General features: G+C 42.2%; 1 protein-coding gene across 2 annotated transcripts in view; it reads left to right on the forward strand.

Moving 5' to 3' along the window:
- Positions 1-27,823, forward strand: part of LOC117546728 (beta-1,3-galactosyltransferase 1-like) — a 73,195-nt gene that overhangs the window by 19,214 nt on the left and 26,158 nt on the right. The window contains exon 2 of one of the 2 annotated variants that reach the window (XM_034217075.1): positions 16,954-17,001. The exons of the other annotated variant lie outside the window; for it this stretch is intronic. The gene's annotated coding sequence lies outside the window, so the exon portion shown is untranslated. The remainder of the gene's footprint in view (positions 1-16,953; positions 17,002-27,823) is intronic. 2 annotated transcript variants of the gene reach the window in all.

Below are 27,823 nucleotides of genomic sequence, written 5' to 3' on the forward strand. Positions count from 1 at the left end.
ACATCAAAAATATGGCACGTAATAGAGAGAGGGGAGTGCCATGTGTAATGCACAGCAGCGTGCTCTCACTCCACCATGCTCTGCTCTCCCCCAGTCACTCACTTAGTAATCATAGTAAGAATCTGAACAGAGGGTGGCTGCAGATTAGCATCAAAACCCCCCAAAACAACAATGCACTGCTTTCAGTCTGAGATCCGACACAAAAGAAAGACAAAACAACAATTCACAAAACGCTATTTCTCACAATATTGAAGTGAAACAGCAAAGAGAAAGATGACTGAGGAGACAGCGGCAGTGAGGGGTGAATACTGAGAGAGACCCCGTGAAGACAAAGATTCTGTTTTGCACACCACTCATCCTCCACGCTCGCTCCATGCATAAATGAATATAGATAGCTGGCTGAAATCACTACTGATAACTGTAGCCTGGCACAAGATGTTGCCGCTAATCAGTCCCCGTAGAAAGGATCCGAACCTCACACACACACACACACACACACACACACACACACACACACACACACACACACACTAAACAATCACTTTGCTTGGTATTTTCTTTCACGATTGCTTTTCTCTACCCATACAACCCGCAGCTTATTACAGAACACAAATGCCCGTTGTTTTGCATATTGACAACTTTGGCTCTGTGTTATTCACCCAGGCTTACTAAATCATTGCATCATTTATTCAAAAAATTAACTTCTATAATTATTTTTTTTCAGCCATTCTGAAAGGATCCCATTGAGACGCATTCTTGAGCTAAAAAGAAAATAGCTCACCCCGTCATTTCATCAAAATGAAAAATACAATAGCAAGGAGGATTTCCTGATGCGTATCTTCTGCTCTATACATTCTAATACTGCATGTATGTATGCATACAAAAGACTATATAAATACACAACCTAACAATTAGAACATTAAAGCCCAATTCAAAGTCGTTTTAAAGCCCAATCTCGAAATTAGCTTGAAAAAATATAATTAAAAACATGGGACGACAGCGTGTATCTGCGCACACACACTTTTTAATAAAACCCAGTGTCAGACTGGTGGTGGAGGCGTAGAAGAACTCGTCTGCTAGCTTGTCGGCACGTTGTCGACGTTGCCTAAATCTGGCGCGTCAGTTTCAGTTCTTCAGTGTGATGACAAACTAAAAAAGTGCTCTGCAAAGTATGGAGAGGAGAAACGTCGTCTAACCCTAACCCTGTGATTACTATGTTAGCTTAAGTTACATTTTTATAATTCCCAGTTTTAGCTAACCCCAACTAAACGTTTTTAGTTCAGTTTAAGTATGCAGAGAATCGTTTTCAACTCTTAGGTATTACTACTCAAAATGTTTTTTTTCCATCTATTTCTTTGTTTGAGTCTTACTGCTGTGTCAAATGACTTTCTCTGACTCAACAGATTGTATAACATTTTAGCCATACCAACCATTTTGTCTTTTAGTCAAACATCGTCCTTGTCATTGAAGAGAATGTGTCAACAAACATATTTAATCATAGTTTAGGTTAAAGAAATAAGCACTCGGTAAAGTCATAAATGTTTAAAAAGTTGACCAAAAACCACTTTGACCAAATAATGACACTCCCTTCAGCCTCAGATGTACTTTGTGATTAATGCTTGAATAAAGAACAGATGGTGATTGATATTGGATTTAGTGGGGAGGCTATTTTTGCTGTTAAACTTCCCTTTAATGTCTGAAAACACCAGAAAAGAGCTTGAGCGTGATGGCAGACCGCTAAGAAATCAAACGTCTCATCCCTGATTGACTGATCTGAAGATAAGCAATGTCGTGTAATGGAATTTATAAACAGTCAGTCAGAGTGATAATCATCTTCACTTAGTATCTAAAAAGTTTGCACTCCAAATAATCCCAACGGTAAAGTTTATCTTTTAGAAGTGAAAGTTTACAGAGATAACACCCTAACGGAATACTTAACTAAATCCACATTTGAACCAAACAATATGATCATAAAAACATGGAATGATCTTAATGTGTACATTTTAAAGCTGTGACAGGCTTACATTAATAAGATATAGAGTGTCACAGTGACGCATCCTAAAACCCGCAAGTAAGTTAGCATTTTACCATGTCCGGTTCCTTCGACAAAAAGCAATGGGATCTCTCCATAGGATTTAGGAAAGTAGCTGGAAATAAGGTCTGTGGTTGAGACACGTTGAAGAGACGGATCACGTTTTGTTCTACGACATTAAATCCATCAGCAGTGACCCCACTGGTGATGAGTTTACGTGTCTGAAAAACGATGGTTGTTACCAAGTGGCTGAATAGCACTACAGAAGTTGTCGAGGCCGTTTTACGTCATTACGCCGAACACGTAAACACTCCTCTAAGTTTGTTTGTCCTGTTCTGCTTGAAAGCAAGTCCCTGCCTCCTGCAAAGTGTTCAAACAAACACTTCAACTTGATTTCATTAACTTCAATTTACAATCTGTATTTTTGAATATGGATCTGAAGTTGTCGTGACGTTGAAGCAACGACCCTGCTGCTATCGTTTATAGCATAACGTTAGCATTTTGCTTCTGGCGATTAGATTTATGATTATAAAAGTAGGGTAGACGTGTGGAGATTATCCGGCTGAACAAAACGTGATCCGTCTCTTAAATGTGTCTCAACCACTGACCAGCTATTTTCCTAAATCCTATGGAGGAATTGCATTGTGTTTTTGTGGAAGGAACCGGAAGGAGCTTACTTCCGGGTTTTAGGATGCGTCACTGCGGCACTCTATAGGCCTGTTTTTTCAAATGTGTTGATAGCGGATAGACGAAACACCATATACTTTCACTTCCTACATCCTCAGCATCTTTTCCTCCCAACTTGTTGTACTTGAATTACAGTCATTATGCACATGGCAACTAAGTGAATGTGTGCTCCTTTTTTGATTAGCCCTGTGTATTGTTTGTGATGAGATGCTGTCAGTGAGTCACAGTTACAAGAGGAATGCTCACACTACAATCACTGCCTGTGTGCAATTATCTCCACGCCTCAGGGCCGGGGGGGCATCCATGCATGGAGCTGAGAATGTATGCCTGATTGTGGAACATGTTATTCTGCCACCACAGGCATTCATCTGCTGCTATAATTGCTTCCAGTCTTGATTGTGTTGTCCTTCCTCCTTCCCCTCGTGTCAGCCCTTTGACTGTTCCATAATAGATAAACCCTGTCTTTGTTGGACACCATGGGTCAAACGGTTGCCATGTTGGAAAAAACTCGGACTGCCAATGATGACATTTCGAAAAAAATCCCATTATTGCTTAGCTTGATCTGATGTATGCTACATTTGCATACTTCTGTTCTTAGACATATTGTGGTGCTTATTTTTTTGCTGAGTAGAAAACAGCTTACCCTACCTTTTTGAGGGTGTACATTTAAATACATCAGATATGATTAGTGGTGATCAAACAGCTCAGAGTGACGGGATAAAGGGGGGGGGGGGTAGGATGACACCCCTTAATAGCTGCTCTGTGTGTATCAAATCAGTTTACAGGCAGAGAGGGGATTGAAGGGAATCATTCACAGTCGAGCGCACTCGTTCTCGTGTGCTCATTCGGCTTAATGAGTGATGTTTGTGTTTAGTATTTGGCCTCCATCTGCACCCCCCCTTCTCCCGCTCTCTCATCAGCCATCAGTCTCATGAACACATGTTTAGTTTTCATTGCAGCAGTGCCTTCACCTCCTGGGGGGGGGGGGGGTTCTAACATGCTGTTTGCAGCTGACAGCTTCACGATAATCACTTCACAACTCCCATGGAATTGCCTAATAAGCTGCTAGCTGAACGTCGGCTTTACCTGAGTGAGGTGCGGCTTCTGTGCGATGCCCCCCTGCCTCCTCTCCCTGCTTCCCCCTTTTTTCTCCTGCTCACTTCGCTGGCTGATTTGACAGCTGTTGTTCTTAATTTTCTCCCTGGCTATTTTGCCCAGGATCCATCTGGTGCTGCCAAGAGGGAGCGCGCTGATCTGGGAGCAGTGCTCAGCGTGTCAGATGCGTACGCATGCACGCACACACACACACACACACACACACACACACACACACACACACACACACACACACACACACACACACACACACACACACACACACACACACACACACCACACAATTACCTGTAGGCTTTACTTTTCCAGCAGTGATGGTATTGGGTTGAAAGCAGGACGAAGTGCATTAGATGGCAGGTTTGTGTACTGTATGTGCCCTTTTCAATTATGGTGCAAGACAGGACTCTTAGCACATATTCAAGCTAGTTCCTCTGTAGAGGTACTGTAAGCTAGATCTACAGAAGAAAGGCAGGGCAATTACAGTGAGTGATTTTTCTATTTGGTCCCTTTGAACAACAGGGGCTTTGTTTTCATTCCTTTCAGCGTACTTTTGTGAGCGCTATGCCGCGGGCAGTTTGTCTGCTTCCAGTACAGATTATTCCTGCTTGGAATAACTGTTTGTTTTGGTGTGCTAACAGAGCTGTCCTCCTTCCACCCCGGAAACACACTTTGTTTTTCACTTCCCCTTGTTTCCTCTGTAGGTTGTGATTCTTTCATCTCAGGGGGGTTAACGACAGCTATAATCCTATTGATCCAGAAAAGTGATTCCTCCTAATCCTGTAACATGGAAGGTGGGCATTGAGCTTCCCAGGACAGAAGCGCCGGTAGCCATTTTGCTTTAGAAATCCTCACCCCGCCGTCTGTGTTCATCTTAAAGATTAACCAAAAGGAGGGGTTCTTTATGTATGTTGTATTTGTTACTTCTGCGGAGGATGTTCTTGTGGACTCAGAGAATAGAAGCTTTTTCAGATGAGCCTCGGGGAATGAGCCGGCATCACTCTTTCTTCCTGCTTCCTGCTCTTTCTCCCACGTTGCATTGTGGCTTCTTTCTTACTCTGGAGAATTGCCCTTCTTTACTGTCACCTCTCAATGCCTCTTCTGCTGTGTCTCCCCTGACGGCAAAAAGCATGTGGCAGCGCCCCGCCACGACTAACACTCATCCGTGCCAGTTAATGACTCTCAAAGGCATCGCATCGCCATGGCTGCCAGGCTGAGTGCAGGCTGAATCAGCGGTAAAAAGTGGGGGTGACATCAGAGACTCTGGGTGTCACTCTGCTGGCAGCAGCTGCCTCCCACGCTCTGCCACCATCATCCATCTGCACTGTACGCTGGAGGGAGACGGGGGAGATGGAGGGCTGGAATAATTGTGAGATAAGCTGGTTCTACTTGCAGTGCAGTGAATGAAATACGGCTGAGAAAGTGTCAATTCATAAGAGCAGCTAGTGGCTCCACGTTGAGTTGAATAATCCGTTTTTGTGCAAATCTTGACAGCGTTTCCCAGCTCCAATTGTTTATTTCTATATATTCTATGGCTCTGAATATGACCTTTTGTAGAGGAGCGATAAAGCAGAAATACCAGCCAATTTAGTCGAAATGTGCAGAATGACTGTAAGAGAGTGGAAGAATGATGCCCTAAGGGGAAAGGAAAATGTTAACGTCACATTTAAAGTTTTATTTCATCTGTAACCTTTATAAACGCTGTCGGATTGTTCTTTGATTTCTCTGGAAGTATCAAAAGTGGGTAATTCATGACTCTTTCGTTGCTAAGTGCTAGCATGCGGCTTGTGTGACTGAAGTGACTAAAGCCTTTTCACTGAATAGTGTACTCTCTGCACAAAAACAGTTACTTCTGTGCACAAATGATCTGCTCAAACCTAGCAAAAAGACCACAGGCCTTCACTTTATCTTTCTCAAGTCTAAGGGAAAGCAATTTCATCTTGCCGCGTTTTTTTTTGTTGCTGACAACTTTTTGCACATATTTGAAACCATTGATTTCTCCGAACTCATAATGGGCTCTGCTGGAAGAGAAGCGATAACTTTGGAGTGAATAAATCCCTTTCATGTAGCTGTCCCCGCCGCTTTAAGGGTTTCCAAGGCAACCGTTGGCTGCTTCCTTTTGTTAGTTAAGGTGTGAGGCATTGTTCACTGCATGCATTCAGATGGTAATTGACAGTTATGAAAAGGTTCTTTTTGCGTGTTGAACAATGTAAACGCCTTTGAGGGCATGTCAGCATGGAACCTCTGTACAGTATGCCTGAAGCTTTTGAGCTGCCTTTGACACTGATAAAATACCCAGTACATTTAGCAAAAAGGCGGGGCACAAATTATGCATTTAATGTGAAATTCTGATGTTTTTTTCATATCTAATGACATTTATAGCCCATGAAATATTCATACAAGTTATTGGCAGTTTAAATTGTATTAAAACGATAATTAGTGCAGCCCTACATTCATGTCTTGCTCTTTATCATCACAGTTACAGACGGATAAATCATAATGTCATCATCCCAAAAAGAAGAGAGCAATAAACACATCACAAAAGATGTGAAAAGTATGAATTTGAATCGGGTGCTATTAGGCGGACAACATGGAAGTGTAAAGCATATTTTCACTCTACATTTTATTTCTATATTTATCACAAGTGAAATTGTAAAATGTAACATTTGTAAATCTCAGATTGTCCTCATATCATGCAGGTGTAGTCACAGCACAGCTCTCCAATGACACATTGTTGGCAGCTAAAGTCTTATTTCCAAATATTTTCTGTTTTCCTTCATGACTACTGACTGCTATCTGTGATGTTTTCATCCGCTCATATTTATCAGCAGGACTTTGAAGCTCCAGGATGTCAAATTGAGCATTTTACTCCGCTATCATTTTGGTAAATGGAACCTGCAAATGGAGAGCTACAGTACAGGCAGCGTTATTACAGCAATCTGTGGGGCTGATTACACTAATGATCACTTCTCATGAACATGAGCAGGTGGCATTTATCAAGATGAAATGAGTCATTTTTGTCACGGTTGTGAGATTCAGGAGAATATTTGTTAGACTACATCATAGAGGGTTTCAGGGATGACTTTGTTTGTAGGCGGACCCAAAAGTTATCTTCGGAATTGGGATTTTATTCAACACATCTTGGCAGAAAATAATATCTGTGGCAAACACACATTTATGAAACAGATTTCGTTCAGCAGGATAATCTCCATAAATCTCCATCACTCGTATGCTTTTATTATTTTCTAAACTGTATGCAATCGGCAGAAGTAAAATGCTATAAACAAACAACATCAAGGTCACATGACTCAGCATCGCTAGCTAACGGCAGCTGATGTTGGCTTGATGACGTTTAGTAGTCTCATTTGAACACTTATTAGCAGATGCTGTTTTTAAGACACAGAAAGGCTTGACAGATATTATGTCGTAGAATAAAACCTGAAAGAATCTTAAGCTTTTTCACAAACCTCATTTCAGGCAGGATTCTAACCGAAACAAACCTGTTCAAAAACTGCTAACTTCGAGACAAGGGAGCTGTAAGGGCTCAAATGACTTGTATCCGTTTTTAGGACCCATTCCTGCACCACTCTTCTTGAATATAAAGTTGTGCCCACTACTGAAATGAAGTCATTCTTATTAATATAGTTACACTGTTTCCAACTGATATCCCAAACTCTTACGTCAGGCGTCTTTCTTGGCCTCCATGAACACATCGTCCTCGTCGGTAACATTAACCTCTGCCAGTTCACCCTGAACAAGGCATCCAATGAGCAGCCACGCTTTGTCAACCCCCAATGTCTCGCTCTTTTGAGACTATGACACAAAGAAATGATCGCCCTGCATATTCATCACTATTACCAGTGAGCAGAGTGTGAATTGAATTGAATATGTAACGCAGGGCTCGGCTCATTGCATCGTCGAAGCATGGACCACTCACTGCTTCTCTACATGGGAGAGTACAAATGCTGGGGAGATGAACCGCAGAATCGTCCAACTTCTAAAGGGAAATACTGCTGCGAGATATGTGGAGTCATAAAAAACACAGCCTGGACACAAAGTGTAAATAACCAGATTAAATCAGCGGCTGAGCTGTGATTGAAACACCTCCCTCCAGGCTCCAATTGATTGGCCATTTCACCGCCGACAGTGCCATACATAACCTGAAGAAGCAAAGAAATGAAGTGTTAACCTCTTTGTTATGCGTATTCGCCACGCGAGCCTGATCAATGCGGCAGGATCGGCCCATGCGGCGGTGGAGTGATTGCTAGAATCAGCTGTTAACAGTGAGGTATGAAAGAACCCTCAAGTTTCATTAATAGCCGCGTTTGAACTGGAATAAAAAGCCAGCTCTGATTGTCCCGATGGCTGGTGGTATAGTTACCCGGCTGAGGCTAGACGTTGGGTGGCGGCGGGGTCCTTCTGGGACTCCAGCCGGCACGGGGTGGGAGGATGAGAGAGCCCCGAGACGCGGTGGTGTGGGATGGGGGAGCAGAGCAGAAGTCTGACAGCTCCCCAGCAGAGAGGACAGGGAGGATGATGGGGGAAAGAGAGGAGGAGGAGCAGAGGCGTCTCACGGAGATCAAAGGTGCGCTCATCAAGGGCTCGTCTTCCTTTGACAGGGGCGAAGAGGTGGGGAAGGGGGGGGGGGGCTTCAATGGAAAGTCAATGACGGCTGAGGCTGTGGAGCTATAACAAAACCAAAGAGCAGACGGTAACGCTTTTACCTGTGGCTCTATATTCCTCAACAGACTCTCTCCACATCATTTGTTTGCTCTGCCCTGAGAGCTTTATGCATTTCTAATGTAATGTATACACTCAGCCAGCGGATAAATTATTTGTGTATGCGTGTTCCTCATACTAGTTCAACGGAGATGTGCTTTGCAAACCACGAATGAGATGAGGTCCTCAATCTATTTGAGTAGGGCAGTCTGTCAGGAAGTGGTATTACGCCAATATGTTGCACTCTAAACCGAGTCTCTATTTCTGTTGAGCTAACAGAGTCCCTTCACCTCATGATTCCTGAGCACAACAAACCCTCTGAAGGTTCTTTGCTCTTGTCACCTGTTAATTCACTGTTGCCTCATTTTTCACCGCAATATATAAGTCCTGTATCTCTAAGGACACAGGACAATCATGGCTAGAAGTGGGAACAATTCAAAGTGTGCAGTGTAGCAGTAATAATGCCAAACATAGTAATTCAAATGCTACACAAGTAGAATTGTATAGCTTTACATACAACACTTTTCCAAGCTCCAACCAATGTAACCAATACTGGGAAATAAATGAGGGCTCTGCCTGCTCTACATGTTGAACTACTTACATGTTTCCAACCTCTCCTTGCGGCTCTGTGTAAACAGCCTGCAGTTTCCATAATTTACACTGATTAGCTCAGGTGAAGGGGTGGGGGGGGTGTGAGTGAGTCATTTGTTTGATCATTCATGTGTCACGTGCGATATGTCAGACTCCACTGATCCCATTCTGATCAAACCTGAGAGAACATGCATCCCACAGCTGCACCCGGCCTTCAAAATGGCTTTGATTAGCTCCAGGTAGAAATCAAGGTGGAACACATTAGCGAGAGGCGATGTACAGAAAGATGACACACTTTCATGCTGGAAAATGCCTGGAGAGCGTGTCACTCATTAAACATGTTGATCATGAACTGAGAGGATACAGGGCCGATCAGGGAGACATGACCCACTTCTGCCTCCTGAGTGCAGCTGCTCCCCGGAGGAGGAGGAGGAGGAGGAGGAGGAGGGAGGAGGGAGGAGGCTCTTTTAGCTTGATGCACTGGAGAGGTCATTTCCTTGATTTACTATGCATCAACAGCTCGGCAAAGAGCAATGTCGATACTGGATGTGGGATGTAAAGGTTAGCATAAAGTGGAGGATTTATGAATAATGTGAATGCATGTCTCTTGTGGAAATCTCTGCTCCATAAGTCAGACGTATAAAGATAGAAGAATGTTCCAAGCCTGCAGTACAGCACTGTTTGTAACATATCTATAAGTGATGCGGGAATGAGTCCTAAACCCAGAAAGGTGTCAGCGTCTAGCACTTCCTGTTCTGGTTCGTCTCATAGTCAATAGGTAATTGGATAAATGCATGAATTAACGTCTGTGGTTAATGTAAGCTAACGGAGTTTTTACGTTTTGTTCCGTGTTATTAGTCTGCCTAAAATAAGATCTTAGGATATCACAAGCTTTACAGATTTGACATAAAATGAGTCCAGAGTCCTGCCTTGCCTTTTTGTCAAGCCCTTGCCATGCTTACTTACGGGCAGTGTTGTGCTAGTTACTGAAAACCAGTAACTAGTTACCATTACTAGTTACTTCATGTCAAAAGTAACTCAGTTACTTTACGAGTTACTTGCATCCCAAAGTAATGCGTTACTGTGAAAAGTAACGTTTTAGTTACTTGAGAAAAGGGCTCCCATTAATGCCCTTATAGCCTTCATTTCAGTACTGTTATTGCATTGGAGAATAATACAATCTGTTGATCAACTTGACATGCATTATATGCAATCTGGATTGCATCGATATTAGCTGGCTTTCCATTTTTGTATATTCTTTCTCCAGGTAGTTGGAAAAAGTTTTCCGTCCCATATGCCGTGTGCCGCCCGGACATGCTATCATGCTAACTAGCTCCCTGAAAGCGGGTGACTCCACTGTAGCAATAGCCTGCATGTGTTCTACAACATACCGTGCAATGGCTTTATCGACCTTTCCCTGCCCAGCAGTCCCTTGGTTAAAATCCAGCCGCTGTTGCTTAGGTGGAGGTGGAGTGGCGTCGGCTGAGTCTCTGTGGTCTTAGCTACTAGCTTCGTCCCAGCATGTTGTTTTTGCAGATGTTTTAAGAGATTTGAATGACTGGTTTGGGCAGTAGATAGGACCTTTGACCCGCCAGGACACAACTTACATTTAACTAAAACGTTCTTTTCTTTGTGCTCGACAAAAGTGAAATAGTGAGAATATCTCCAGGTGGAGAAACTAGACTTGAGCTCCGCCGCCGCCATGATAGTCTTGTTAGTAAACAACACAAACACGCCCACAGCCCGTCTCCGCATGTGACACAGGAAGTATCTAAGTACATTTACTCAAGTACTTAAGTACAGTTCTCATCTCTGTTCGCCTGGCTGTTGACTATATTAAAAAACTAACGGAGTAACGCACCATGTAGTAACGGTAACTGCGTTACTGAATTAAAAAAGTGATGCGTTAGAGTACTAGTTACTGCCAAAAGTAACGCGTTACTTGTAACGTGTTAGTCCCAACACTGCTTACGGGTCAGCCTACATACATCCTTCATCAACGCACCACCTTGAAGACGCTCTTGGGACTAAACCTTGCTTCTAAAACCCTCTAACAGCAGTATGGTCTTGCACTTTCTGACATTTGCTTTCCATGAATGTCTGAGAGAGACCTAAATATTTGTGTTCAAGGACTGAATTGACAGGATCTCAGATTCTAATGGGAATCTTAATTAGGCCCTTTAATACCGCGGTGTGCATTGAAAAGGTCAACCAATTAGATCCATGGTTATGTTAAAGACACTGTGACAGGCCTCGCACCGAGACTAGTGTGTTGTCTGCTTCAGGTGCGTAATTAGAGTAATCAAGATCTAGGCCATTCCCAATTAGATCTGGGTCATTTCCATTAAAAAATCACTTCTTCATGCACCGTGCATAATGCAATGCTCTTAGAGAACCAGGCACTGCTTTTAAACTTAATGAAGGCACATTTTAATCAGTTTGCCTGCTTATTGCGTGCCTAAAACCCAACCAGGTCCACTTAAAATAGTAAAAAATAATAAAACGGAAAGCCATATCAATTGATGAGTGATTTAACACATTTTTGAGTTAGTAAACTTCATGTACATTCACTTTATTGAATTGTATATTTATCCATGTCTGATAAGTTTAGTGCATCAGAAGTAATTAATAGAAAATCCAATAGATCTGTCTTCTAGAACTAGACCCTCAAATATTTGGGAAAAATCCGCCCCAAAATACAAGGAAACGTCCTGTTTGACCTACATCGTAAATACATCTCCCACCAATATAAATACTGGTATTGTAGAAGTATGAGGGGAGGCGTGTGGTGCAGTGGGTTGTGAGTTGGTATTCGGATTAGGAGGTCACAGGTTCAAACCCCACTGCAGTCAGCATGTCGTTGTGTCCCTGGGCAAGACACTTCACCCCAAATTGCTCCTGTGGGGATTGCCCACAGTATTGAGTATGTAAGTCGCTTTGGATAAAAGCGTCTAACAAGTGACATGTCATGTAATGTATGAGGGGTCGCAGAGGCTGGAAATGCACAACAAAAAGCATTTAACTGACAGTAGAAGTAGCCTAGTAATACTACCTTTTCTAGTTGATATCTAGTATCTCTAAGTGTTGTAGTGTTTGTGGCAAATCCCAAACACTGATTGTGTGTCCGTATGGAAGAAAGAAGTTATTTTTGTATGTGTAAAGCAGCAGAGTTTTTCTTTGGTTCAGAACAGACTCGTGTGATCTGGATTTGCGGTTGAATTTTAACGAGAACAGAAGTTCAGTGAGCAGGAAATGTGACCTTGAAGTCGTGTCCTCCGGGAGAACACAAAGACTGAGTTGATTTTTCGGCTTAGCATGTCTGCAGAGTGTGATTTTACCTGCAAAATGTTTGGAATTAAAAAAAAATGTAAAACGTTGTTTCCATATCTACTGTCGGAGACTTTGTGAAGACGGCTACCGACAGCTGACAGGAAGTATTCAGGACGCCTTCAAGCTGAAAGTTAATTATCTCATCGGGCCCCGCGGGTAATTCAGGATCTTGACGGTATCTGTTCCGAGCTTTCAGACCACACAAAGGCACGCTGTGATTGTGACACCCCCCCCCCCCCCCCCGGTTAGCAGTCGGGATTGTTGCCGTGTCAATAGGAAGTGGAGCCAGATGATTAGCAGGGTTGTCAGACATGTCCATTAGCCATTATATTTATAATAGAGAGAAACAGTAATCCATGAAAACCCCAATGAAATCCTTTCTGTATTGTGAATATCCGCTGTAATCACGACCATGTCTTCATTATGACGGACGGACATATGAGTCGTTGTGAAAGGAGGAGTACTGGAGGATTTTAGGATTCAGCTTAATCCTTGTTCTCTCTAGGAAAGTCTGACATGAGTGTGGCCTCGCCGACCCCGAGTTGTGATACCCTAATGTCATTTAGGTTTGCAGTCAATACTGAAACTGTGTATTACATATTTTGTATCCTTTTTGAAACAAGACAACAAGACATAGGCTAACAATATAACAAACTAGTATATGTATTTATTCAGCACCTTTCAAAACAGTTATAAAGTGCTTAACAATACAAAACAGAATGAAACTATTACAAATCTAAACGCAACAGATATCAGTTTCTCAGCATTACTTTGTATTTTGTCCTAATTAGCATATTAGCATGCTGGTATGCTAAGTAAATTAGAAGTAAGCTACACCTGCTAAACATCAGCATGTTAGCATTGTCATTTTGAGCGTGCTAATGTTAGCATTAGTTTAAAGCACCTCACTTCCACCACTCTTATCACATACGGTGATTATGAGACAATATCATATGTCAACAACATGTGTTTATTTAACTATTTTCTTTATTTATATCAAATATTTCAAACATCGAGTTCAAAGTGCTGCTCAGGAAAAAAAAAGTTATTCATGTTTTGCAAAATGAAATAGGTAAAACATGAAATCAAATAATCGTCAGGTAAATAAAATGTGGATACCAAAATGAAAAAATAAAATAGAATTAATAACAAATTAAAAATCAAATAAGCAGGCACTCACCATCGCTCCGTTAGGACGCATAACAAACATTTTAGAAATAAGCAGTCACCAATATGCAATACAGATACACTTGTATTGGCTTGTTTTAGTCACAAGTTATATGTTCATTACGATAAGGGATGCAAATAAAAAAAGGTTTTAATGATGTTAACCCTATTACTTTCACATCTGGGACCGAACCATGACTTGAAATGCAACCGAAAATGATCCCCTTAATGGCACACGGGAACAATACCAATTACACGCTACAAATATATTTTTTTGTACAAAGCACGTCTTTATTGGGCTCTTATGGTAATTTCCGCATCGAGCCGTCACTGACAAACAACACGGGGAGTATATTCGGGGCGAAAAAGTAGCTCATCACTCATCTCAGGATGCATTTCCACAACAAAGATGTGCTCCCAGAGGAAAGAGACACACAGTCTAATGACGGCTGGCAGCACAAACTAAAGGTGCATTTGCTCTCCCCTTATTATTCCTCGTTGTTGAATAATTAAGACCTATTGTTATTTCTCGGGCCACCCACTGTAATGATGGCAATAATTCATATTATGCTGATTAGCGCGGTGACATGGGGGGGCGTAATGCATTCCACAAGGCATCTTTTTTTCCAGCATTATGCTAAGAGGCTTCACACAATGATATGAAATGTGTGAATTAGCTTCTATAGGCCACTACAGCATAATTGTGATGCTTTCATTATTCTCATGAGCACTCACGAGTGTGTGTTAGAAGTGTGTGTTAGAAGTGTGTGTGTGTTTCCCCCCCCCACCCAGTGTGTGAGTGGCGTGTTAATGGGAGGCTGCGATTACTCCGCTGACATCTGGCTGTAGCTGAGCCCTGAACAGGTACACCGATTCCACGGACACACAACGCCACTCAAAACAGAGGGCAGAAAGCTCTTCCCAATTACCCAGAGCGCACTGCTCCCTGCCTGTTAGCGGTGACAGCGCTCCTTCCTGACCTTGACGCGCTGCTTCCTGTCTTCAAACTGATGGCAGGGAGACATCATCATTGGGCTCTACTTTTATTTATCTCTACTCTAGCTTTACTAGTTGGCCCCCATTGATTGATCTTAACATACTGCTAAAATGATTAGCTGCTAATTGATTTGTTAATCGACACAAAATCAATAAGCAACTATCTTTATTATTGATTGATCTGTTGAGGTTTTTTCTCTGTTTTTTCCAATGTGAGCAGTTAGTTATTTCCCAATTGCATGTCTTTTAGACGTCTTTAGGGTTCTGGTAGGATAAATCATGATGGGCTAGGGCAGGGGTCGGCAACCCGCGGCTCTTTAAGCCCTCTACTCTGGCTCCCTTGAGCTTGGACAAAAATAAGAAGGAAATAAAATAAAAATATTTGTAGGACTATTTATATTTTGTTGCACGGTTCATAAATAAAAAACAAAACGGTTTTAATTAGGTCAACTAAAATATGCGTCATATCCTGCTACGGTCCCGCGCCAGCGCCTTTTCTTGCAGGTGAATAACCGGACCCCCGGCTCGATGAGCGAATATGAATAAATCAAAGAAAAGAAAAGTACCGGAGGAACACAGAGGGTTTAGTTCTGCGTGGACAGTTATCTGCTTAAATGATGCTGGCTTACCGGTATGTTTGATATGTGGAGAGAAGTTCTCAAAGGTGCTGCAGCTTTACGTATTGGAGGAAAACCACGGAAGAGGAAGACAGCTGACGATCTTCAGTCATAATTCAATCACCTAACTCTTTTTAGGGTGCAGCTATAGGTTTTATTTATTTCAAAGTGGGCCCATTTTTATTATATTCATTTTATTCAAATGTGCAGAGGACTCCAAGTGCTGTGTTGATTTATTTTAAAGTTGGCCTGTGTATTTTTTCAATTCTCCTTATAAGAGTTCTTTGTTTATTATTAGAGGTTAACAGTTTTATATAATGTAATAAATAATAAATGCAAATAAACTATAGTTGTTGTCTATGATGTAACAATATATATAACTTTATAAGCTATCAAGCTATCAAATATGTTTTGCGGCTCCAGACAAAAAGGGGGCAAAATGGCTCTTTTGGTCAAAAAGGTTGCAGACCCCTGGGTTAGGGTATTATGATATTGTAAGGTTGATTATTGGTGCTTTCACAAACTATTTACCCATTGAGATGTTTTACTCATCAGCAATGTACATAAACTGTAATGACGTAGTTGACATAAGGAAAATGACAGAAAAGCTATAACAGTCTGGTTTGTTTTGTATCACTTGTAATGCAGCCTTTCAAAGCAGGAAAAGAGCCCATATTCAGATATATACATCTGAGATAATATCATCTTATAACCTCTATATCAATATAATGTCGGTAAATTGCACAGCGACACATTTCATAGTTAAAAAAATAATGAATTATTCCCTGAAATAATGAGCAAAAATGGTTGTTACCTCACCGTAGACTGGTGTCCAAAATATATCCCTATTAATTATAGTCTACTGTGTTTACGCTTTGACATTTGATTTGACTGTCTGCATTCTATATCCTATAAATTGCTCTGAGAAAGTTGCACAGCATCGAAAACAGGGTTCATTTCCTGCCAACAGCCCCGCAATAACCATGAGTCATGAGTCTGAAAATACTCATTATTGAGTAACAACAACTGGAAGACATCCTACATATAAACCCATAGTGAAACATCACAGTCATTTCCATTGTGCCAACTCCTGTCATTGAAATTCTTCTGGAATATAATAATTAGTCGCGTGTTAACTGAGTTCAGTGCCACCCTGAAGGAGAGTGAGAACCTGAGAACCTGAAATTGGCTGCGTCTGCCACGGAAGCTCACAAAACTCAATTTGATGAGTTTCATTTGACCTATTCTGGGCGCGAGTGAGCCTCAAATTATAAGTTCTCATAAAAGAGCAAACATCGATAGAAGCCTCCACCTTCTCCGTCTGTTTGTTGCCGTAGTTAGATTTAGCGGCGGTGTGTAGCATACTGATGAGATAAATACTCTTAAAACTCCCCTTGTTGTTGATGTCAAGATATATTTTCTTTGAGCCTTATGCAGTTAATATGAAGCATAATGCTGACTCATTGTTTCATTCTGTGACTGAATGGGTTCAGCTGAATTATATGTATTCATGTTAAAAATATGCTTTTTACAGATTTAAAACTAAGCCTCGGCAAACATGTTTATTTCACGTTTTTCTTATGTTGACAGCTGGCCTTAGCCCTAAAGCCACACAGCAGCATCTAATCTCCTTTCCTTTTCCAATATCCTTTCTTTCTTTCTCATATCACTTGTTCTGACCTGTCTTTTTGTCCTCCACAGATGGTATGAGGAGCCCATATTGCCTCGGCTGGGAGCCAGCTGTGTCAGGTAGGCTACACTGACCTCAGCTTGCGGTCCGTTTGTCAGAGCGCTGCTCACTCAGGGATGTAGCCTATTTCTGCTTTTTTAAATCCAGTCCAGTATTTCACATAACTCTCTCGGCTGGAACGGGAAGAGAGGCTTTGAATACAAGTTATTGTTTCCTCTGAACTTCACTGCTTCAATCTCAATGTGTAATGAAGCATAGGCTTTGTCACACTTGCATGAATTGAACTCTCCTGGGTTCATCAAAGGGAATGAGTAAACTGAAGAGAGGTGCTTCCAGTTCCTTTCCCCTTCCCTTTCTCATGCTTTACAGCAACACACTAATATATGCAGTTTATTACAGATTCTCTTGTATGATATAAGGGAAAAGGAGCTTGTTGTAGATAGGGGTACTTGTCTATCTTAGAAAATATATGGATGAATGAATATGATATGGAAATGATATGCTCCTACAGCTGAGCACTGTTGGGACGTTATCTCCGTTACCTGACTATTGGTAGTGCTTCGTGCCTGCACCACGTCTTTTTGTCCGGTCGGGTCTTGGAAGACCAGAAGCTGTGGGGTTCATAAAAACATTTTCTTACTCAATATCAAGCCACGATTATTGTTTTTATATTACATTTTATAATGTCAGACTTTTTTTGCCGTCCGTGAGGAAAAGAAATGCGGCACAGAGCCTCAGAATACTGAAATCTGTTTTCTCCTAATTTGTTATTATTTGGTGCAGGCAAGAAACATACTACCAATAGAAATACATTGCTTTTAAAATCGTTCTGTGTGACACTGAACAAATGGTGTGGTGAACACGAATCAATAGATTACATTTCGTGCCTATCACACCAAATGGCGTGAGACCGGGCTGGTTATCTAAACGAGAGAGATCGCCTAACGTTTCCTACTGGTTGGCTTTATTGATACAATGAACTATCACAATATGAAGTGTCATTTTAGTTTAAAAAGTCCAAACATACAGTTGTGTGTTGTGCAACTCTCTCATTGTTTAGCTTGGCCAAACATGATCAGTATTGTTTTGAAAAATGCCCTTTTTGGACAGAAAATCAAATAAATACAGTTTTTTCGAGATGTTTTCACAGCAATATAGAACAATATTAGAGAGGTAACTTTAACCTGGTTACTTCCTTAACACAACAAAAATGATACAAATGAATGTAGAAGTAGTTTTTTTCTTTACTGCAGAATAAATCTTGTGTTAAGAATTGTAAATGTTTCACCAGTATTAATATAAACGACTACACGTATCTTTAATAGCATGCACCCCTGGCCACAGTGTGCTCCTCCGGTGTGTGAGGACGGTGTTCCGTGTACGGTTGCTCTTGGGTATTGTAACAAAATAATGTGTCTGAAATAAGACATTAAGAAGTGCCTCCGCACTCGCCGGCAGAGACACAAACAGTAAGCATACATATGTCAGATGCTCCCTGCGAGCTAAAGTTCAAATCCCCTTCATATGCGAGCATCCTTAGCGCCACGGGCAGGGACTCGGCGAAAAGGTCAAATCTCACACGAGTAAAAGAAATTGCCGCCTTTTGCTTCCCCTCACCGTGCTGTTTTTAGCTTTTGCTGAGCATTAGTGACTGCTGCTTACTCCCACACACCTAATCACCTCTCAGCATGCCAAATGAATACATGAATCACACTACAAATCTGCATATAATTAGCATTTTGAAGAGTGTGATAATGTCATTCAGCTCTGCAGCCCAGACACATTGTGTTTCTGGCTGCATTCAAATCAGTAATCACAGAGACATTCCAGTTTCATCAATAAAGGGGAGCTTCAAGAGGATGTTCAGGAGAGGTCATTGAAATAAAGGACATTGTCAGTGAGAATGGAAACCCCTCTGGTTCCAGTGGATCATATTCATCTTGTTGAAGTAGCGGAGGAGGAGAACAACATTTAGTTTAAAGCTAATCAAGCACACTACAAATGGCTGCTCCACACAAGTGTAGCTCGAATGTAATATCTGAATGCATGGGTGATTCACACATGTGAAATATTTAGAGAAAAGGAGTGGATGTATTGATGCGCCCTGGGGAAGAACGGTCGGTATCTTCTTTGAACTGCTTCCCCACATCAGGACTCTGTTCAGTCTGAGTATATCAAAAGAGTGAAAAGCACCACTTGACCCACTCTTTTCATTTAGAAAACTCACTCTTTTAAAATATTCAATCAACCCTGGAGATAATTCTTCTGACAAGTCGGAGGAATTGATTTCTTCTTCGTGAAATAAAATGACACTGTGATGAATTGTAGTTATTGCACTGCAGAAGCAGCTCGCTGACACAGATCAAAATATAAGAATGTGCTAACATAATTCATCTTCCTCTATGAGCCGTCTCCTTACATAAAAACACATTGCTCTGTCTTTAATTGCTTGTCTTAACAAGGAACTCATGCATAAAGTGTGGATTCAAGAATACAGACTTATCTTTGCATCAGAATGAGCTTATACCGCCACCAGACTCAAGATATTTCCTTTGATTTCATCATAATGCCGACTATCTCTCTAGAATACATTTCGGATGGATTCATTGCTCAGCCAGTCCAAGTGTTAGTCTACCAGCAGAGTTGCAGGCTAATTGAACAGAACGTGGCGATCCAGCTCCAGGCTTCACAGCTTCATCATCATTTCTCAAAGACACCTCAGCGGGCACTTTATCATGTCTCAAGACCAATTTCTCAATCTTTTCCCCTATGAATACATTATGCCACCAAGTCGTATATCTTCCCTGGCTGTGCTTGTGGCGAGCGGACAACCTTTTGGAGTAAAGTGCGAACACAGGACACAGTTTGTATCTCGGTGTGTTCAGGAGAACGCAGTGAGATATCTGTGAGTCATGTGACCACACAGCGAGACATCAGGGAGCACAACCCTCATGGACAATCCCCAGAGACAAAGGTCTCCGTCTTGCCGTGGGGGCTGTAACTCATTAGTTGATTCCGCTGATCAATCACCGTTGAATTAGTGTGGGTCATTACGAGCATAAACCTTGAATGCCGGCCTCGGGGGAAATCCATTGTGGCGCAGTGGGAGGTAAAGCACTTGATGAGTGTGAGAGAATGTGTGTGTGCACTCCAGACTGTATGAACTCTACTTAATGGCTTTCATTGTCAATGAAAACAGTCATTTATCCATTGTGTATTCCCTATAAAACATTCCCCGTTTCAATCTCTACTACATCCACCACGGCAGCTTTTGTGGTTGCATTAAACGATCAGTGCTGGAGGATTTACAGACACACAAAGACAGACCGCACCATTTTGAAGCAACGATAAAACGATTAAGCTTTTATCGCACGGATGACTCGCTGACTGACGGGCATTGTTTGGCATTATTCTATTTCAAAGGCTCTATTTGTGATTACGCCATAGGCACAACAGTATGGCCTCTTCAAGTGTCTTCAGATCAATGTAGTAAGTCTGTCATAAGCTTTTCAAACCTCACAGCGGGTTAGGGCAATCTTAAAAGATTATACTTGTCAGATTAAATGAAACCGTGGTGGGCTTTCAATCGGCCAGCAGCACAAGGCTCCAGATTCCAACAATAAGATCTCAGCACTTTGAAAAGCAGCAGCTGGAAGACTGTGGAGGCACCTCGCAGGTTCTCAGTGCTTAGTGGGATGACAGGGAGATTAATTCAAGGCCACGTTATTTGTCTTGGCTGGGGCATGAATCACAGCAGCCTCCCCACAGGACAGCTTTCTGCTGATGTACAAGATTTCAAATCATATCTGGGGTCAGCTGGGTGGGAGATCACGCCGGGGTCAGATAGTAAATGCAAATCAGGCTCTCATTTAACTTGGAAGAGGTTGCTGTGTCAGTGATAGCAGACAGTGTAACCTCACTGTAGCATCAATAGCACAATGTATTTATACAGTAGTTTGATTATAGCCGGTTGTGCTCTGAGTTGAGTCTTGTTTGGCTTTTCAAGGATAGAATTTATGGACTCATTTGTGGAGATAGTGTTTGAGCTTCAATCTTCTACAGTAGGGGAGTGTTTCTAATAGCAACGGTTCACATCTGAGAACTGGCCTTGCTAGTAGACACACGTGGTGAGAGTGCTGCCGACCCACTACAGGGATTCAAGCCGTTGAGACAACAGAATATTCAACAAGGCTCAGCTAAGTTTCCTTTGGAGTCACGGAGAAACATAGGGGGGTCAGGGTGCTCCGTGGCTCATTGGTTCAGTGGAGGTGAAGGCAATACTGATATTTTGTTGTACATGCAGAAGAAAACTCTCTCTGCAAACGTGCATAGTATCTGTTTTCTGCAGGTCGCTCCAGTCATTCAATTCCACTCATTTCCCTCTGAGCAGGTTAAGCTAATCCAAAGCGGTCCTTGGAAATATCAATAAGACGAATCAATGAGTCTGTGCTTAAACCGGCGGTGTGGAGGCGGTGTCTACTTCAATCAGAGGCTGTGCCCCTTGCAACGTTTCAACCCCGTCGCCCGCGCTGCATGTGAAGTGTGCTGAACCTCGTGGTCAAGGTTACATCTGAAAGGAGCAGCAAATGGTGTTTACACTGGCCTTTGAAAGCAGCACAATGCGGCACAGTGTAGAGCAGCGTTTAGTTTTCTGTCTGTTGCTAGAGCTCATCAACTTGATAGCTGTACCAGTCAGAGCATCTCTTGACAAATGAAGGTTTCATTTAAAGTGAAGGTCGCGAGCTGCTTTTGTTTTGAAATCGCTGGAGTGGATCTCTGGGAGTTGTATTTCACTTTGCTGCGGATTTAAAGTGTCTGGCTGACACATCCTTGTGAGGAGTCCATAAGCAGTCAGTCACCAGTTGATGTCTGAGGATTTAACTCTTCTGCTTTCTTTCAGCATCACAGTTCTGCTATAACTTGTGCGCATTGTTCCAGACTTCACAGTAACAGAATCAAATGGAGATGTTGTGTGTTTGTTTCACCCTAAACTCCCATGTGTCAGTTTGCTTCAACTGAAGTGCTATTTGAATAATCTAACGGCGTATGAATCCCCCAAACACATCTCCAATTTATTTTTTAACTCAAAGACTTTAGAAGTTATTAAAAAGTAAAATATGTTCTCTTGCCTGCTGTACATCTGATTCTGTCATTTCAGTCTCCACTGGTTTTCAATCATACTTTTATACTTTTGATAGATATTCCTATGAAACGGGTATTCAATTGGATTATAAGTGAAATTAAAAAGGAACCCTTCTGAAATATGCTTTCTGGAAGTTTGGACTAAACCAATTTGCCTTTAGACATGTAGTACGAACTACTTGGGTGCAATGGTCCAACACTTTGGTCCAATACCTCAAAAAAATTGGTTTCGGATGGTCTTGATCCCTAGGTCCAGGAAACGTAGTCTCATGTTCCCGATAGATTGACCCTGATGTTTTAATAATCGAATCTTCCAAAAGAATACACCATTTTGATTCAAAGAGTATGGAGAATTGTTAACGTTGTTTCATTGCTGCGTAAATGAACCCTGCTGCTTTAAGGGTCCGCTAACTTGCCCTTTGAATAAGAGCCTTATATAACGTAGAAAGCCTGCCAGTGGTGTACGCACGCTGGAGGTTGATTGATGATGTCTGAGCTTGACCTTTGATGGCAAGGTATCAAGGTGGAAGTGCTTGAAAATGAAAATGTTCCTCCAAAGAGTGACATGCCGGCACAAGTGTCTTCAGTGAGCAGTCCATGCATTATTCATCTCTGCTCCTCTTGCATAGCAAAGCCTCTGCCAACTTCTGCTTTGACCATTTACCCCCGCCGCTCGTCCCGCCACTTTCTTCTCCTTCCATTTCCTGGAGGTTTTTCAGACACAGAACACTATCTCTTTGAACAGTGCTGTTTGATGTTGAAATGAACTAGTGTGTGCTTCTCCTTACCCAAATCCTTTAGTCTTTTGTGTATTCAAATGCCATGCATCGGTCTGATAAAGGCTCAACTTTGTAGATGAATAGAGCAACCTCCACATACTGACAGCCTCCTTCATGAGGCGGATTTCACTCTGGCAATTCCTTCACTTTAATTGGCGATTGGACTTTGGTACAATAGTGTTTTGAGATGGGGGCATACAATTAAAAACCAGGTTAAAGGCAGATTTGTGGTTGCCCATGTATTATAGCCGCCTGTATCAACTAGGGTCATTTGCCGAGCCATTTGAAGAGAGAAAGTAAAAAGGACTAGGGGCAGAGTGGGGAAAGAAACACAGTGAAAACGATCAAAAGAATGACAAAGGAAGGAAAGTGTCTTTTCCCCCATGTTTATCTGCGAGTTTTCAGTTCCACCGTTCGTCTTTTGTAACATGTTGACATCCCACTTTACATCTCGGAACAACTGTTTGCTGGCTTCGACTGAACTAACAAAAGACAACCTAAACTTTCCAAGTTCTATTTCTCTGGACGTAAGCACTCTGCCACACAGGCTCACTCTCCACTCTTATTCCGTGGGAGTGAAGGCTTTGTAGCCGTCCTCTGGTGCCTTGAGAGTGGGCTGCTTAGCAATACTAAGTACTTTGTGTTGGTGGTATGTTATGTAAAAGGGTTCTAGGACTAATTTCATTTTAAAGGGGCCAATGCTGTGGCACAGCTGTGGGCTTGAACGCTTTTAGTTGAAGTGACACTTGATCTTGAAGTAATTTTAATTCCAACTGGACACAAAAAGGGAGGAAACGCTGAGAATATCAAGTGCACAATGATCATTCCTATCCGAATCATCGTCGTCTTGAGTGTGTCTCTTGGTTTTGTTCTGGCAACTGCAGGTAATCTGACAGCCTTCTGGCCGATGCATGACAGCTTTGGCTAGGTCTTTTGGAACCTTCTTACTTCCAATGTGATTTGTGTGATCTGTAATCAGTGCTTACTGGCCTAAGCGGGCCAGTGTCTGTACATATTATACTACCAGTGTATTTGATTCTGGCCATAGGCTATATGTAGTGGAAGAGGCGCCGTGACATCAGCCATTCATTCATTCATAGGGCAGCTCGTTATAGCAGCCTTGAATAGTATAACTAGCACTTGATAGGTGTTTAATTCATTGCAAGAATGAATGTCACCTTGATTGTTGCCCCCTGCTCTGCTATAGAGTGAGAGCACATAAGATATCATCCATAAAACCGTGTCTGCAAGACTGTGTTTCAGAAAGGCCGGCGTTTATTTTTGAGTTTGTGAGCAGGCAAAAAAAGAAAGGAGTTCAAGGACTCAACAAGGGCTTTGATCCCCCCCCCCCGGAGACAATGATGACTCTCCTCACACCCCACCTACCGCCCTCCTTCCTGTCCTCCTTTTTGACACTGAGCAACGAGCCCCGCTCTGACCTTGCAGCGATTTTTGCAAATGTGCATCTCGCCGAGCCCTCTCGGAAATACAGGAGAACCACCTGCAGCCCACAGACCAACACCTGGACACACACACACACACACACACACGCACATTCACACAAAAAGAGTACATTCGCAGAGGGAGCTGTTTCTAGGTCCCCATCTCCCCACGGGGGCTCCCTATGATCACAGGGTCCAGCAGTCAACATAACCCCAAGACAGCCCTGCCATTCAGCGCTCCCTCCTCCTTCCTCTCCATCACACCTCCAGCATAATAAGTGTCTCCAGCAGTCTCACTGTGTGACCCTTTCAGTCATGAGCGGCGTAACCCCCACCCTCCTCCAGAGCAACACCAATTTACGATCTGCCCGCCTCGACTCTGCGCCTGTGACGCCGCTCCGTTGTTTATTCATCACCCCTGGCCGTCCAATGAAGGGCATTATGAAAGGGATACCACAGCTTGGATCGTACCCCCTCCCCCGCTTTCATTACCCACCACTTGAAGATGGCAGAGGACAGATTATCAAAGTGTGGGACTGTTTGATCACTCTGAACTTGTGTGCTTTGCCAGGTGAAAGGGTTCGTCTTTGAAAGGGACACCTGAAAATGCGCAGTGCTGTAGGGTGTCGCAAAGGAGGCTGTAATTGAATTGGAAACGACACAAGGGACTCTGAAGCCCCCGCTGTCAGGAAGCACTGCGAGCCCAGAGAGACGTTAGAGGGGGGGAGGAAGGACGTTTTCTCACCTTGCCAAGCTCATTCACCTCAGAGACTACAGTGAAAGCCAGAGGAGCAACCATAAAGCAGACCACCTGGAAGAGAGGTCAAATCCTCATATTGCTGTATCCATTTGAGTGTTTTCTAGTTACATTACTGATGTATTTTAACATGGAGGGACCCGAAAGATACAGAAAGAGTTGTTACCTTAACTTAATGACTCCATGTTGGGCTTTTCAAACCTATTTTAAAACCCGCCGGCTGAGCCAAAAGTGCTCAATGTGCTCAAGGCTGGAAACAAAGCCGCTTCTGTGGAAAGTGGTTATTTTAGAAAGAAAAGACTTCAAACTGACAGGTAGCACACAAGGAAATGGCCTTAAGCACATCTGTTGGTACTTCCAGCAAGTGTGCGCTATGATTGGCTACCATTTTCATCATCGTAAACAACATATAACCATGAAGGGTCGTTGGCAGCCAAATGAAAGTGTTGGGAACAAAAGAGAAATCCATTTTGTTTTGAGCCACAACCAAAAGCAGCAGGCCGATGCATTCTTATCACTCTCGAAACTTTTTCACCATGTACAGTGCAAGAGTTCCTTTAGAAACTTTATCCTTCATATTATTCCACTTTCTCTGGCATTCATATAGAAGCCTGCAAAAGGAGGAGGAGTGATGTTGTACATCTAGAGATTAGAGAGATCAGAGAGACATGTGTTTGAAGGTGGGTGGTTGTGAGGTGGGTGTGAAGTAGAGGAACAGTACAGAGCCAATGTGAGGATGTGGCCTGTGTGCTAGTTTTACCTTCTTTTCAAGGCTTCTTGCTGTGAAGCTTCTGACCCTGTGAGATCCAGACACATTGTTCCTGTGGGGGGTTAACAAGGGCCTCTCTGCTGGCTGTGAACTCAAAGAGAAAGTGCATTGTCAAAGCATTTAGGAGAGGTGTGTAGGATCCTCCATCCTCTCTTCTGCTGCTGTTTCCTATTGATTATCACACTTCCATCTGATTCAGTTCGATGGGAGGAGGGTTACCGGCATGATTCAATCACGACAAGTATCTCATTTTTCCCCGAGTGTGATCGATGCATTAATGTGCGACCTTCAGCGCGGAGGTGTTAGCAACCCCGCTTCACATCTTTGAGGACAAAACAGTGCTATTTCACATCATCTTAAATATCCTTTGAGAAAAATAAATGATTTCGGAATGATTCCAACAGCATTGATTTGGTGCGTAAGGTTTGCAGAGGACCAGAGTGGGGACGTGATATCAGCCAGAAGATTAGCGTGGGAGGAAGGACTTTTTCAAGATGGGTGTTGTCCAATTAGTCCAAAATGTATCTTCTAAAAGTATGTATTCAGCTTGTTTTAGAGCTACAAACTCATTATTTAGCCACATTTCTTGCACAGAAAAGCCATTAACTACTATTATTTTGTCCTCTTTACCAGAACACTAAAATCCTCTAACACGTCTTTGAATTCAGACAACAGCTCGAAGCAGCGTAAACATGTGTACAAATCTGTGTCGTGAACCAATCTGCCAAAAGGCTTTTCGGTAAATATATTTTCACACAAATAACGTGAATAAATGCTAGAACCCTCTGATGTAAGCAGTTAAAGGGAATGTCTAATTAAAAATGTAATCTGTAATTGCTACACAAGATTCAGCTATAGTTCATGTCTCACCCCAACCTTCAGCTCCTCCATTTTAGAAGCGTATTGTACGTGGAATAAGAGGAGTAAGACGAGTGAATAGAACAGAAAAGGATCTGCCGTATTGCAAAGACTGCCTTCCCACGCGTGCGTGATTTAACACTGACGTACTCTGCGGCCGTGCAAAGGTTAGTTTTACACGTATAGTCGTTAATGCGGCACTGATGAGGAAATGAATTAGCTTTCAGTGAAACGCATCATCTTTGATCTTGAAGGTTGCGTGACTTCTTTCAACACTTTGCGTTGGATGAGTCTCGTCCACTTTCTTATCAATTTGTTGTTGTGGTAGAAGACGTGATTTTCACAATAAACAGATCTTTATGTCGCAGGAACTTATATAAGCGAGTGGGAATTGTTATCTTCACATTACCTGCTAACCAATTAAATTCTCCTCCCCGAGTTATTTCTAAACGAGGGCATTAGTTCGGTTTGTTGTTGGCGTAAGATGGATTAGCGTGACCGTGTATCATTCGCACTTTGGCAAAGGTAATTAAAAGTCATTAAGACGTTTTCCACGTGAGCTTTGTTTCTGATTCATTTCACCCCAAAGCACGAGGACAACAAGACGGCGTAGCCTGCTAGCTTGAAATAGTCTACTAAGTTAGAAGGAACAATGTTGCAGTAGAACACATTGTTCTGATCTCAAACAGAACAGAAGGGTCTGGCCCGCTAATTGGTGAGACGCTCTCTCTCAAGTACTGATACATTGTTAGGAACAGTAGGACACAAGACAACACACACCTACACACTCGCTCTTTGTTTGGCTAATTGCAATCCAAGGCTTTCAAAAGAACTTGAATCCTTGCAACACGGAGAATAAGAATACTTTATTCATAATGGCTTTTGTGACAATTGCTCCATTAGAGAATGAAATCTAATATATATTTAAAAGAAAAGGATAGACGTATATAAACAAAACAACAATGTATAAAGGGTGTGTTAGTTTAAATAAGATATTTATGTTGAACATTTTAATAATGTCCTATTTATACACATGTAAAATATGTTAAAATGACACAAGATACTTTTTTGTTTTAAAAAAACCACTCTTTAGGATTTATCCTGAGGGGAAATGGGTTTCATGACAATTTTAGA

The sequence above is a fragment of the Gymnodraco acuticeps genome, unplaced genomic scaffold, assembly GCF_902827175.1.
Source record: "Gymnodraco acuticeps unplaced genomic scaffold, fGymAcu1.1, whole genome shotgun sequence".
NCBI classification, from domain to species: Eukaryota; Metazoa; Chordata; class Actinopteri; order Perciformes; family Bathydraconidae; genus Gymnodraco; species Gymnodraco acuticeps.